At 45.2% G+C, this 13984-nt stretch overlaps 1 protein-coding gene across 4 annotated transcripts in view; it reads right to left on the bottom strand.

Annotated features, from left to right (window-relative positions):
* LOC126470469 (syntaxin-binding protein 5) overlaps positions 1 to 13984 on the bottom strand; it is a 1027167-nt gene that overhangs the window by 219240 nt on the left and 793943 nt on the right. The gene's annotated exons all lie outside the window — the stretch shown is intronic.

Here is a 13984-nt window from a genome sequence, read left to right on the forward strand (position 1 = left end):
AAAAAGTATCCACCCTTCGGTCAGAAAAAATATTTCGAATACCTGACGGGGTTGGAACCCTAATCATCTTCAAAGTAGGCCCCTTGTGCTTGCACACACTTAGCCCACCAACCCTTCCACTGCTGTAACCACCTCTGGAAGTCTTCTTTTCGAATAGCGTTCAGCTCCATCATTGTGTTCCGCATTATCTCTTCTCTACTCTCGAAACGGGATCCTTTCAGTGGAGTCTTCAATTTTGGAAACAACCAGAAGTCGCAAGGAACCACGTCTGGAGAGCAGGGAGGTTAGCAAATGACTGTAATTCCATGTTTGGCCAAGAAATTTTGGATGAAGTGGGATGCAATGTGCGGGGGCATTGTGATGCAGTTGCCAGTTTTTCGCGGCCCACATGTCTGGTCTTTCGCACTGAACTGTGTCACAGAGTCGCTGGAGAACATCTTGATAGTACTCCTTTGTCACTGTTTGTCCAGTGCACATGCATGATGCACAATTCCATGGACATCAAATAAGACAGTCAGCATCACCTTGATTTTGCTTCGCACCTGCTGTACTTTCTTCAGCCTTGGAGACTCGGGATGCTTCCATTGCAACGACTGTCTTTATGTTTCTAGGTCATAGCCATGCAATCATGACTCATTTCCAGTTATCACAGTGTTCAGAAACCCAGGATCAGTGTTGGTGGTGTCCAGAGGGTCCTGTGCAACGTCAAAATTGAGATCTTTTCATTCCGGGGACAACAACTTGGGCATGAATTTTGCAGCCATTCGGTGTATGTTCAAATCATCATGCAAAATCGCACGTGCAGAATCTTTACTCACTCCAACATCTTGGGTAATCTCCTGCACAGTCAAACGATGATCTGCATCACCAAACTTTGCACCCTCTCAACAACAGCTACACTCCGAGCAGTTTGGGGCCTGCCAGACTGCTGGTAACTCTCCGCTGATGTGCGGCCATTTTTGAATCAGTTGAACCACTCATTAATTTGTGTTACACCCATTGCATCTTCTCCAAACACCTGCTGAATCTTACAAATTGTTTCGCTTTGATAATCACCAAGCTTTTGACTAAATTTGATGCAGTATCTTTGCTCAACATGTTCAGTCATCTTGAGGGAATCAGTAATCCAACAAACACGTTGTGTAGCACCTCGCTCAGTGACCAACTGGCAATGCTGGAAGGCTGGGACAAAATTCACCCATGCGCATGAAGGTCTTTACTGTGTACAGTGGTGCCGCACTATCGTCTCTATTTTGTGTGGGAAAATCAAAGGTTGGATACTTTTTAGACAGACCTCATGTATGTGGTCTTCTTTACAGATGACCCACACTTTTCTAAGATTCTCCCAATGAACTGAACTCAACTATTTGCCTTCCCTACTATGATCCTTCATGCTCACCACCCTTCATATTGCTTTGCGACATTATGCCTAGATATTTAGCTGACGTGACTGTGTCAGTGAGCACATTACTAATTCTGTACTTGAAAATTATGTATTTTTATTTTTTTCCTATTTGTTATTGAGTGAGGTGGCACAGCAGTTAGCACACTGGACTTTCATTCGGGAGGACGATGGTTCAAACCCACATCCAGCCATCCTGATTTAGGTTTTCCATGATTTTGCTAATCGCTTCAGGCAAATGCAGGGATGGTTCCTTTGAAAGGGCATTGCTGATTTCCTTCCCAATCTATTCCTAATCCAATGAGACTGATGACCTAACTGTTTGGTCTCCTCTCCCAAATCAACCAGCCAACCAACCTTCCTATTCATCTGCATTTACTTACATTTTTATACATTTAGAGCAAGTTTCCAGTGATCGCATCAACTATAAATTTTGTCTAAGTCACATTGTATCCTCCTACAGTCACTCAATGATGACACCTTTCATTACACCACAGTACCATCAGCAAACAGCTGCAGACAGCTGCTTACCCCTTCCAACAGATCATTTATGTACCACATTTTGCGGACTACGAGATGCACTTTTTTTTTTTAGAAAAATTGCCACCAAAATTCAGGTGCATTTTATACTCGACATTAATGTAAAAATGTCCAGTGTTTGATTTTAAATTCCTGCCAGTCTTAAAAATGGCCATATATTCGATACCTCAGGAAACCTATCTCTACCGGGCAACATTGGATTCAACTGGTAGCAGCAGTGCACCGATGTGACGAAAATGATTTGCAGGGATTAACAAGCTTGCAAACACTGTCCCCCTCTCACCCTGCCATCACAAACCCACAACACTGTCCAGCGTATGAAGCATCATTGCAGTCTACAGTGCCAGTGAATTGGAATTGAAAGTGATTTGTGTTATCAGTAACAGTACAATATTTTTGTTAGTAGCTAGTTTCCTAATGGAAAAAATAAAGGGTATTCATATGATGTGGCCTATAAATTGAATATAATAGCATATGCAGAAGAACATGGAAACAGGGCAACTGACTAGCACTGATGACTGTGCAGTTGAGTGCCCCACAAACCAATAATCATCATCATCATCATCATCATCATCATCATCATCAGAGCAACTGAGCAGTATTTCAGCCTTCCACCAACAGAAACAACCATACACAATTGGCAAGCTAGTAAAGAAGAACTGAAAAAAATGAGGAAGACTAAATGTGTGAACAGCAAAATGGCCAAAACTGGAAGATGACGTACTGAAATGGATTGAAGGACATCGTCAAAATGGCATTGGAATTAATACAAAAATGATTCAAATACATGGTCGTAAGCTAGCACTACAATGGAACTTAGCAGAGAATGTCACAAGAGTATGAAGACAAAATATTCTCTTTCCATCGCTTTATTGTTCAACATGGAAAGAAAACCAGTGTGGAACTAAGCCAAATAGCAAATATGGATGAAACTCCTCTGAGATTTGATGTGCCAAGTAACAGAACAGATGCGATGGAAGGTGCTGAAACTGTAACTATAAAAACAAGTGGACATGCAAAAATGCATTACACTGCTGTCCTTACATATTGCGCTGACAGTATTAAACTTAATCCAATGACCATTTTCAAGTCCAAAACAATGCCAAAACCTTCTGAAATACCAACAGGTGGTGGTGTTCATGTACAAGGATTGAATGGATGGGGCTGGTATGAAATTATGGATTAACAGAGAGTGGGAGAGATGGAAATGTACTTTATTAAAGAAGAGTTCTCTTCTTGTGCTAGATCAGTTTAGTAGTCATTCAAAAAATTCTGTGAAAGAGAAACTGAGACAGGGCAATACAGAGCTTGCTGTTATTCTGGGATGACTTACTCCACAACTACAGCCTCTTGATGTCTTGGTAAATAAACCATTTAAAGTGTATGTGAGAGAGTAATTGAAGAAACAGATGATACTTGAAACCCAACATGAATTCATGTGGAAGGGAGCTTTAAAATAACCTACAGTCAAAAAAGTGTGCCAGTGGAGAAAACAGTCATGATCTAGAGTGAGAGAAGACATTATTGTTAAATATTTCAAGAAGTGTGGCATAAGTAATGCTCCTTATGGCAATGAAGACCATCTTATATATGAAGGGGACAATGATGATGACAAAGAGGAGGAGGAGGAGGAGGAGGAGGAGGAGGAGGAGGAGGAGGAGGAGGGGGAGGAGCAGCAGGAGGAGCAGAAGAAGAGGAAAGTTCAGATGACAATTTTCAGAGATTCTGAAGGTCAGTTCAGTTTTATAAACTAAGAATCTTTTCAGCCTAGATGTGCAATATAATAATAAAAATGGTAAAAATGCTATTTTCTTAAAAGCTGCTTAAAAATTAAGGCACGTCTTGTAATCAATGGCATCTCATAGTCCTTAAAATATGGTATATAGTAAATAAAAGCAGCCCTATCACACTTACCTGGGGCACTCCTGTTGATACTCTTGTCTCTGTTGAACACTCACTGTTGTAGACAACATACTGAGTTATATTACTTAAGGCATCTTTGGGGTACTCATTATCTGGGAACCTATTCTGTATGCTTATACCTTCAAAACAGTCTGCAGTGTGAAACGCTTCTTGGAAATCTAGGAACATGGAATCTACCTGTTGCCCTTCATCTAATGCTCACAGGACATCATTTGAGGAAACAGCACGCTTAGTTTCATATGAGTGATGCTCTCTTAAAACTGTGGTGATTTTTGGACAGAATATTTTCCATCTCAAGGAAATTTACTATATCTGAACTGAAAATATGTTCAAGAAATTTGCAGCAAACTGATGTTACAGATATTGTTCTCTTAAGTTTGTAGGTCAACAATGGGGTAGCTTACAGAACACTCATTTGATCAATACTTGAATATTACTCGTCAATCAGAGGTTTATAGAGGCAATAGGGAAGATCCAAAGAACAGTGGTACATTTCACTAAATGTAAGTAAGCGTAAAGTGTCAGTCAGATGCTCAGTCACCTCCAGTGGCAGGCAACACAAGAGAGGTGGTCTGCATCATGGTGTAGCTTACTGTTAAATTTACAAGCATGTAGGTTCCTAGAAGAGTCAACCAATAAATTGCTTCCTTCTATGTATTTCTCACAGAATTACTATGAAGATAAAATCAGAGAGATTCATGCCCACATGGTGGCTTACCAACAATCTTCCTTCCCAAGAACCATTAACAACTGGAACAGTAAAAGGAGGGAGGAACACAGAGTACCCTCTGCCATACACTGTGAGGTGGCTTGCGGAGTGTATATGTAGATGCAGATGTGTATATGTTTAAGACTTTCCATCCAAGACAACATGTTACATCCTCCCTACCATGAAATCCTAAATGCAGTCACAAGCCTCATTTGATACCCCATACAGTCACACTTTTGATAATAAGCATAAGTGTAGTATCAAGTCAAACGTTTTTCAGAAATCAACAAATACTGCATACACTTGACAGCCTTGATCCACAGCTTTCAGGATGTCATGTGAGGAAATTGCAAGCTGGATTAACATAATCCACATTCTCATGGAGAAAGGCATTCCGTTCAAGAAACATCATTACATTTGAGCTCAGAATATGTTCTAAGATTCTACAAAAAATGGGTACCTAGAATGTTAGTTTTGTGGATCACTTCTATAACCCTTCTTGCAGATGGGTGTGACCTGTGCTTTTATCAAACTACTGGCCACAGTTTTTTGTTCGAGAGATGTATGGTACATTATGATTTCAAGACAGGCTGGCTTAGCCACAAATTTTGTACAGACTCATAGAAATTCATTTGCTCCTTGAGTTTTGCTCAGTTTTAATAATTTCAGCTGTTTATCAACACCACTAACACTGCCATTTATATCATCCATCTTTGCAGTGGTGCTAGGATTAAATTGGAGTGATACACCTATATTTTCATTTGTTAAGGAACATTTAAAAACAGAGTTCGGTGACTCCACTTTGGCTTTGCTACCCTCAATTTCAGTTGCCATCTCATTCATAACTGGCTTGACACAAACTTTGGTATCACAAACAACCTTTACATATGACCAGAATTGGGGGGACACTGCAGGAGCCTCCACGAAGATTGCGTTCACCACTCGACTACTGCTTCTTTACCTAGTTTTCTGAACATACAAATTCTTCTACTAGTTGTAGTAGCTCTTTGTACTTTGGTAATCATTATTGCTACGACTGCCTCATGGTCGCCGATACCATTTCCAATATGGACATCTTCAAAGAATTCAGATCTACTTGTTGCTATTAGATTCAACATATTTCCATCATGGGTCGGCTTCTAAACAAACTGTTCTAGGCAGTTCTTAGGAATGCATTTTATTTAATTGTTTCATAGAGCTTCTAGTTATGTCCATCACATAAACTGTAATTTTCCCAATTCATTGTTGGATTACTCAAAGAAGGAAGATTCGGGTTTAACATCCCTCAACATCAGGGCCATTTGAGATGAAGCAGAAGCTCAGCAAGGATGGGGAAGAAAATCAAATATGCCTTTTCAAAGGAACCGCCCTGGCATTTGCCTAGAGCAATTTAGGGAAATCATAGGAAACCTAAATCAGGATAGTTGGATGTGGGTTTCATTGGATGATTAAAACCTTTTCTTTGAGAAGCCTGATGTTAACAGAAAAGGAGGCAGCAGTCTTAATAAAAATCACTATAATAAAATAAAAATATACAAAAAAAATTTACTACCTAGATTGCAATTTACGTAAGAAAATAGACATTTCTGTTTGTTTACAGAGGTCAAGATTTTTGTTATACACAACCAAAACTAGTAATCATGTTTCAATTGTCTAATGTAAATTGCAGTCTAAGCTGTAAAAGCTTTTTGTACACTTTCTTTTTATCTGAACAAAGTCTTGTCTGATGATGACAGTATAAATGGGGAACTTACATACAAGTTAACTACGGATTTCTCCGAAGTTCTCATTTACATCTGGAGGTGAGTCTGGTGGTTGATAGAGATCCAATTATCAGTTTATGCCTACCCTTGATACGGAGTCTTGCACAGGTCTTGGTCATATGCAGTTTCTATTTACAGGGCTATTACAAATGATTGAAGCGATTTCATAAATTCACTGTAGCTCCATTCATTGACATATGGTCATGACACACTACAGATACGTAGAAAAACTCATAAAGTTTTGTTCAGCTGAAGCCGCACTTCAGGTTTCTGCCGCCAGAGCGCTTGAGAGCACAGTGAGACAAAATGGCGACAGGACCCGAGAAAGCGTATGTCGTGCTTGAAATGCAATCACATCAGTCAGTCATAACAGTGCAACGACACTTCAGGACGAAGTTCAACAAAGATCCACCAACTGCTAACTCCATTCGGCGATGGTATGCGCAGTTTAAAGCTTCTGGATGCCTCTGTAAGGGGAAATCAATGGGTCAGCCTGCAGTGAGTGAAGAAACGGTTGAACGCATGCGGGCAAGTTTCACACGTACCCCGCGGAAGTCGACAAATAAAGCAAGCAGGGAGCTAAACATACCACAGCCGATGGTTTGGAAAATCTTACGGAAAAGGCTAAAGCAGAAGCCTTACCGTTTACAATTGCTACAAGCCCTGACACCTGGTGACAAAGTCAAACGCTTTGAATTTTCGGCGCGGTTGCAACAGCTCGTGGAAGAGGATGCGTTCAGTGCGAAACTTGTTTTCAGTGATGAAGCAACATTTTTTTCTTAATGGTGAAGTGAACAGACACAATGTGCGAATCTGGGTGGTAGAGAATCCTCACACATTCGTGCAGCAAATTTGCAATTCACCAAAAGTTAACATGTTTTCTGCAATCTCACGGTTTAAAGTTTACGGCCCCTTTTTCTTCTACGAAAAAAACGTTACAGGACACGTGTATCTGGACATGCTGGAAAATTGGCTCATGCCACAACTGGAGACCGACAGCACCGACCTCATCTTTCAACAGGATGGTGCTCCACCGCACTTCCATCATGATGTTCGGCATTTCTTGAACAGAAGATTGGAAAACCGATGGATCGGTCGTGGTGGACATCATGATCAGCAATTCATGTCATGGCCTCCACGCTCTCCCAACTTAACCCCATGCGATTTCTTTCTGTGGGGTTATGTGAAAGATTCAGTGTTTAAACCTCCTCTACCAAGAAACGTGTCAGAACTGCCAGCTCGCATCAACGATGCTTTCGAACTCATTGATGGGGACATGCTGCGCCGAGTGTGGGAGGAACTTGATTATCAGCTTGATGTCTGCCGAATCACTAAAGGGGCACATATCGAACATTTGTGAATGCCTAAAAAAATTTTTTGAGTTTTTGTATGTGTGTGCAAAGCATTGTGAAAATATCTCAAATAATAAAGTTATTGTAGAGCTGTGAAATCGCTTCAGTCATTTGTAATAAGCCTGTATATGATGGTAAATTTGAGTTTCTTGTCTACTGTGACAAATACACCACATCCATTTACCATTAGCCTAGCCTTTTGAAATAAACTTAGATTTTCCTCAAAATTCTCACTGCTATCAGTTTCAGTTTTTAACTAACTTCCTTGCGTTATGCAACTTCCACTCCTTTCTAGAAGAGCTTCAAACTCTGGCACTATGTTGTGAATGTTTCAACAGTTAATCACTAGGATTTTACATTGACATTCCTGGTACCCCTACAGTTATCAACATCTAGACTGGGTGAAGAGGTACCTAGTCTAAAAGACCTTTGTGTGTACCCTACACATGATCATCTACCTGGGTATCATCCTCTGATGCGAAGGCACACTTGACACATTTAGGGAAAGCTTGCAGTTTTCAGCCCTCAAGTACATAACTAGGAAATTGTGCCTAGCCTAGCACAGAATCTAAGCAGGAAGAGTGTGCCACATTTTTTTCAGAATTGTGTTTGAAAGTGTTATAATGTCAAGTTCAACACACATATTTCAGAACGACACAACACATATAAGTCACAGAGTAAGTTGACAAGAAAGACGTGTACACGTTAGCATTCGAATGAGCACTGAGTCCCAGTCTGGTGGCCGCTGCTCGGCTGGCCGCTTAGGTGGCGCAGCTGCTGCATGGCTGGCAAACAGCGCCGCACATAGAAGACGTGCGTAATTGCGCGGCGGCACTTTGAATGATCGGCGAGTCACAACACTTTTCCCCCCTTTGAAATTGTTGCACTGGTCTTGATGGAGGTGTCCTGGAGATGGCTAACGTCCATAGGCGTTGTTTGACTCGCCGTAAAGTCTCGAGGAGGAGGCTTCCCGTACGGACGGAACTGGTCGAGATGACAGGAGACGTAGGGGTCGAATCTGCTGGGGCCCCATGCACCAATCTGCCCGTTGCGGCAAGTCCAGTTGATACGACAGGAGACATGGGCGATGTGTCGGCGTCCATTGGAGGAGGAGGCGAGTAGATTTGCTCTGACAGAGGATGGTCATCCGGTTCCTGCATGGTCACATCTCCTGGTGGCGTCCATTCTTGTGCTGGCTTCGCGATGACGGTGAGAGGGCTGCGTTGTGAGTATTGAGATATCCCAAGATCCGAAGCGTCACGTAGAGCCAAAGGTAGTGTAGCAGCATTCGGAACATGCGTTGCTGGCACACGAGGCTGAAACTGGTCCGAATGACGCACTGCAACACCCGTGTCCGTCTGGATTTCATACAGGCGTCTGCCACAGTGTCTTAAGATGAGGCCCAGGCTCCATTTTGGCCTCCTGTCGTATCCCCGTACCCAGATGAGGTCGTCGGTGGTGAACCGGCCAAGTGAAGCACCCGTGGCTGTGAGGTGGAAGGCCGCAGAAGATGAAGTAGCGTGCGGGGCTGTCAGCCATGTAAGAGCTCAGCCGGGCTGTGGTCGCTCATGGGAGTGAGAAGGTAAGACGCCAGAAGCTGGAGAAGCGCATCATCAGCAGCAGAAGAAGTCAGAAGTTTCCGTATCTGAGCCTTAAATGTGCGGACCAGTCGTTCAGCCTCACCGTTGGATTATGGATGGAACGGCAGGGCCATGACATGCATAACGCCGTGACGAGTACAAAAATTCGCAAATTCGGAAGAGGCAAATTGCGGACCATTATCAGTAACAAGAGTAGAGGGGAGGCCTTCCAAAGAAAAAATGTGGGCGAGAGCACTGGTGGTTGCCGCGGTGGTAGGCGACGTGCAACGGACAATGAAAGGAAAGTTAGAGTAGGCATCAATTACGAGGAGCCAATAAGTACCTAAAAAGGGTCCCGCAAAGCCAGCATGAATGCGCTGCCAGGGCTTCTCAGGCGAAGGCCATGGTGACAAAGATGACTTCGGGGCAGTGGCCTGTGGTGCACAAGGGCCACAGGCAGCGGCCATGTGTGCTATTTCAGAGTCGATGCCAGGCCAGTACGCATGACGGTGCGCCAGAGATTTTGTGTGAGACACACCCCAGTGCCCTTGGTGAAGGAGGCGCAAGACCGAAGTACGCAAAGATGCAGGTACCACAACATGCGGCGAAGCATTGTCAGTGGAGAGGAGGATAACACCATCCCTAGCCGTGAGGCGGTAGCGCAAAGCGTAGTAGTTCCGCAACGGATCAGAAGTCTTAGCAGATGGGCGATCTGGCCAACCCTTCTGAATACAGCGTAAAACCTGGGAGAGGGTAGGATCAGAACCCGTAGCAGCCGCCAGCCTGTCCCCAGTGATGGGGAACCCGTCCACAACCCGCTGCTCGACAACATCCAGGTGGAAACACAAAAGTTCATCCCTATCGAATGCCTGATCAGGACCCATGGGAAGGCGAGACAGAGCATCAGCATTCGCATGTTGAGCCGTCAGCCGGAAATGAATCTCATAATTGAAACGAGACAAGTAAAGAGCCCAACGGTGGAGGCGGTGTGCAGCCTTGTCGGGAAGTGACGTTGATGGATGAAACAAGGAAACAAGTGGTTTGTGATCCGTAACAAGATGAAATTTTGAGCCATAGAGAACACCAAACTTATGAAGAGCATAAATAATGGCCAAAGCTTCTTTCTCAATTTGAGAATACTTTTGTTGGGCATCCGTGAGCGTTCTGGAGGCATAAGCAATGGGTTGTTCCGAAACGTCAGAAAAACGGTGTGCAAGGACTGCACCGACCCCGTATTGGGAGGCGTCTGTGGCAAGAACAAGATGTTGGCCAGGTGGATAAGTAGCCAGGCACGGGGCCTGTTTCAGCATAGTCTTCAATTTCTGGAAAGCCGCTTCACATGACGTGTACCAGTGAAAAGGCACATTTTTATGCAACAGGCGATGCAACGGCTGAGCCACTGAAGCCTCAGACGGTAAAAACTTGTGATAGTATGCTATTTTCCCTAAGAAGGCCTGCAGTTCCTTAACAGACATAGGGTGAGGAAGGGCATTGATCGCAGCGACAGTTTGCTGAAGTGGACGAATACCATCCCGAGAGAGTTGAAACCCCAAGTACGTGATAGATGCCTGAAAAAATTGTGATTTCTGAAGATTACACTTAAGACCAGCAGTCTGTAAGACATGAAAAAGTGTGCAGAGATTTTGAAGATGTTCTTCAGTGGTGGAGCCAGTGACAACAATGTCATCCATGTAATTGATACACCCAGGGACAGGGAGCAATAATTGTTCCAAGAATCGCTGAAAGAGAGCAGGGGCACAAGCAACCCCAAATGGCAAGCGTTGGTATTGATAGAGGCCGAAAGGCGTGTTAAGGGCCAGAAACTTCCGGGAAGCAGCATCGAGGGGAAGTTGTTGATAAGCTTCTGACAGGTCAATTTTAGAAAAATACTGGCCTCCAGCAAGTTTAGTGAACAGTTCTTCAGGACGGGGCATAGGGTAAGTGTCGATGAGGCATTGAGCATTTACAGTGGCTTTGAAATCGCCACAGAGACAAATATCACCATTAGGCTTAGCAACGACAACGACAGGAGAGGACCACTCACTGGAAGTGACAGGAAGCAAGACCCCTGAAGTAGTGAGACGATCCAACTCCCGTTTTACCCGATCACGAAGGGCCACAGGAATGGGCCGAGCCCGAAAAAACTTAGGCCGAGCAGTGGGTTTGAGAGTGATATGAGCTTCAAAGTCGTTTGCACGGCCTAACCCAGGAGAAAAAAGGGACGAAAATGTCGTCGACAAGGAATCCAGTTGAGCATAAGGAATAGCATCAGAGACAATATTTACAGAGTCACCTATGGAGAACCCAAAAACGTGAAAGGCATCAAAACCAAAAAGATTTGCTGCGTTGCTCTGGTCGACCACAAATATCGGAACAGTGCGAATGACGCATTTGTAAGATACCTCAGCATTAAACTGTCCCAAGAGAGAAATCTTCTGTTTATTGTACGTCTGTAATTGCCGAGTGACAGGTGACAGGAGTGGAGAACCCAACTGAAGATACGTCTGAGAATTAATTATAGTGGCAGCAGAACCGGTATCCACTTGCATGCGAACATCTCGACCAAGGATTTGGACAGTGAGGAATAACTTCCCTGAAAGGGAAGAAGTGCAATTGACAGACAACACAGAATCAGAATCAGCGTCATGTTCATGAACATCATGTATGCGGTTGGATTTGCAAATGGAAGACATATGACCTTTCTTTTTGCAATTGTGACACACAGCCCAACGTTGGGGATAATCCTCGCGTGAATGTTTCGTAAAACACCGCGGACATGAAGGAAGTTGCCGGGGGTTTTGCTACAGTTTCTTAGCGGGTTGTTTACGGCTAGGCCGAGGCTGCACGTGGGAGCGCAGTGCGGCCACGACGGCCGGCGGGGACGCGCTGCATGTGTCGTCAACAGCGCACAGAGGTTGTATTTCCCTGACATCACCCCATGCCTCTATTTGCGCCCCAGCGGCGTGAGAAATTTCAAAAGACTGCGCAATGGAGAGAACTTCATCTGGAGTCAGATTTGCCAACTGAAGGGCACGTTGCCGAACTTCTTTGTCGGGCGCCGACCGGATAATAGCATCCCCTACCATGGAATCGGCATAGGATTCTTTGTGAACGTCAGTAACAAATTGACACTTTCGACTGAGGCCGTGAAGTTCAGCAGCCCAAGTGCAATAGGATTGATGTGGCTGTTTTTGACAACAATAAAAGGCAACACGAGAGGCTACCACATGCGTTTGCTTTTGAAAATAGACAGACAGAAGTGAGCACATTTCAGCAAAGGACAAAGACGCAGGATCCTTCAAAGGAGCCAATTGTGACAACAACCGATATACACTCCTGGAAATGGAAAAAAGAACACATTGACACCGGTGTGTCAGACCCACCATACTTGCTCCGGACACTGCGAAAGGGCTGTACAAGCAATGATCACATGCACGGCACAGCGGACACACCAGGAACCGCGGTGTTGGCCGTCAAATGGCGCTAGCTGCGCAGCATTTGTGCACCGCCGCCGTCAGTGTCAGCCAGTTTGCCGTGGCATACTGAGCTCCATCGCAGTCTTTAACACTGGTAGCATGCCGCGACAGCGTGGATGTGAACCGTATGTGCAGTTGACGGACTTTGAGCGAGGGCGTATAGTGGGCATGCGGGAGTTCGGGTGGACGTACCGCCGAATTGCTCAACACGTGGGGCGTGAGGTCTCCACAGTACATCAATGTTGTCGCCAGTGGTCGGCGGAAGGTGCACGTGCCCGTCGACCTGGGACCGGACCGCAGCGACGCACGGATGCACGCCAAGACCGTAGGATCCTACGCAGTGCCGTAGGGGACCGCACCGCCACTTCCCAGCAAATTAGGGACACTGTTGCTCCTGGGGTATCGGCGAGGACCATTCGCAACCGTCTCCATGAAGCTGGGCTACGGTCCCGCACACCGTTAGGCCGTCTTCCGCTCACGCCCCAACATCGTGCAGCCCGCCTCCAGTGGTGTCGCGACAGGCGTGAATGGAGGGACGAATGGAGACGTGTCATCTTCAGCGATGAGAGTTGCTTCTGCCTTGGTGCCAATGATGGTCGTATGCGTGTTTGGCGCCGTGCAGGTGAGCGCCACAATCAGGACTGCATACGACCGATGCACACAGGGCCAACACCCGGCATCATGGTGTGGGGAGCGATCTCCTACACTGGCCGTACACCACTGGTGATCGTCGAGGGGACACTGAATAGTGCACGGTACATCCAAACCGTCATCGAACCCATCGTTCTACCATTCCTAGACCGGCAAGGGAACTTGCTGTTCCAACAGGACAATGCACGTCCGCATGTATCCCGTGCCACCCAACGTGCTCTAGAAAGTGTACGTCAACTACCCTGGCCAGCAAGATCTCCGGATCTGTCCCCCATTGAGCATGTTTGGGACTGGATGAAGCGTCGTCTCACGCGGTCTGCACATCCAGCACGAACGCTGGTCCAACTGAGGCGCCAGGTGGAGATGGCATGGCAAGCCGTTCCACAGGACTACATCCAGCATCTCTACGATCGTCTCCATGGGAAAATAGCAGCCTGCATTGCTGCGAAAGGTGGATATACACTGTACTAGTGCCGACATTGTGCATGCTCTGTTGCCTGTGTCTATGTGGCTGTGGTTCTGTCAGTGTGATCATGTGATGTATCTGACCCCAGGAATGTGTCAATAAAGTTTCCCCTTCCTGGGACA

Source organism: Schistocerca serialis, chromosome 3 (genome assembly GCF_023864345.2).
Source record: "Schistocerca serialis cubense isolate TAMUIC-IGC-003099 chromosome 3, iqSchSeri2.2, whole genome shotgun sequence".
Classification (NCBI taxonomy): domain Eukaryota; kingdom Metazoa; phylum Arthropoda; class Insecta; order Orthoptera; family Acrididae; genus Schistocerca; species Schistocerca serialis.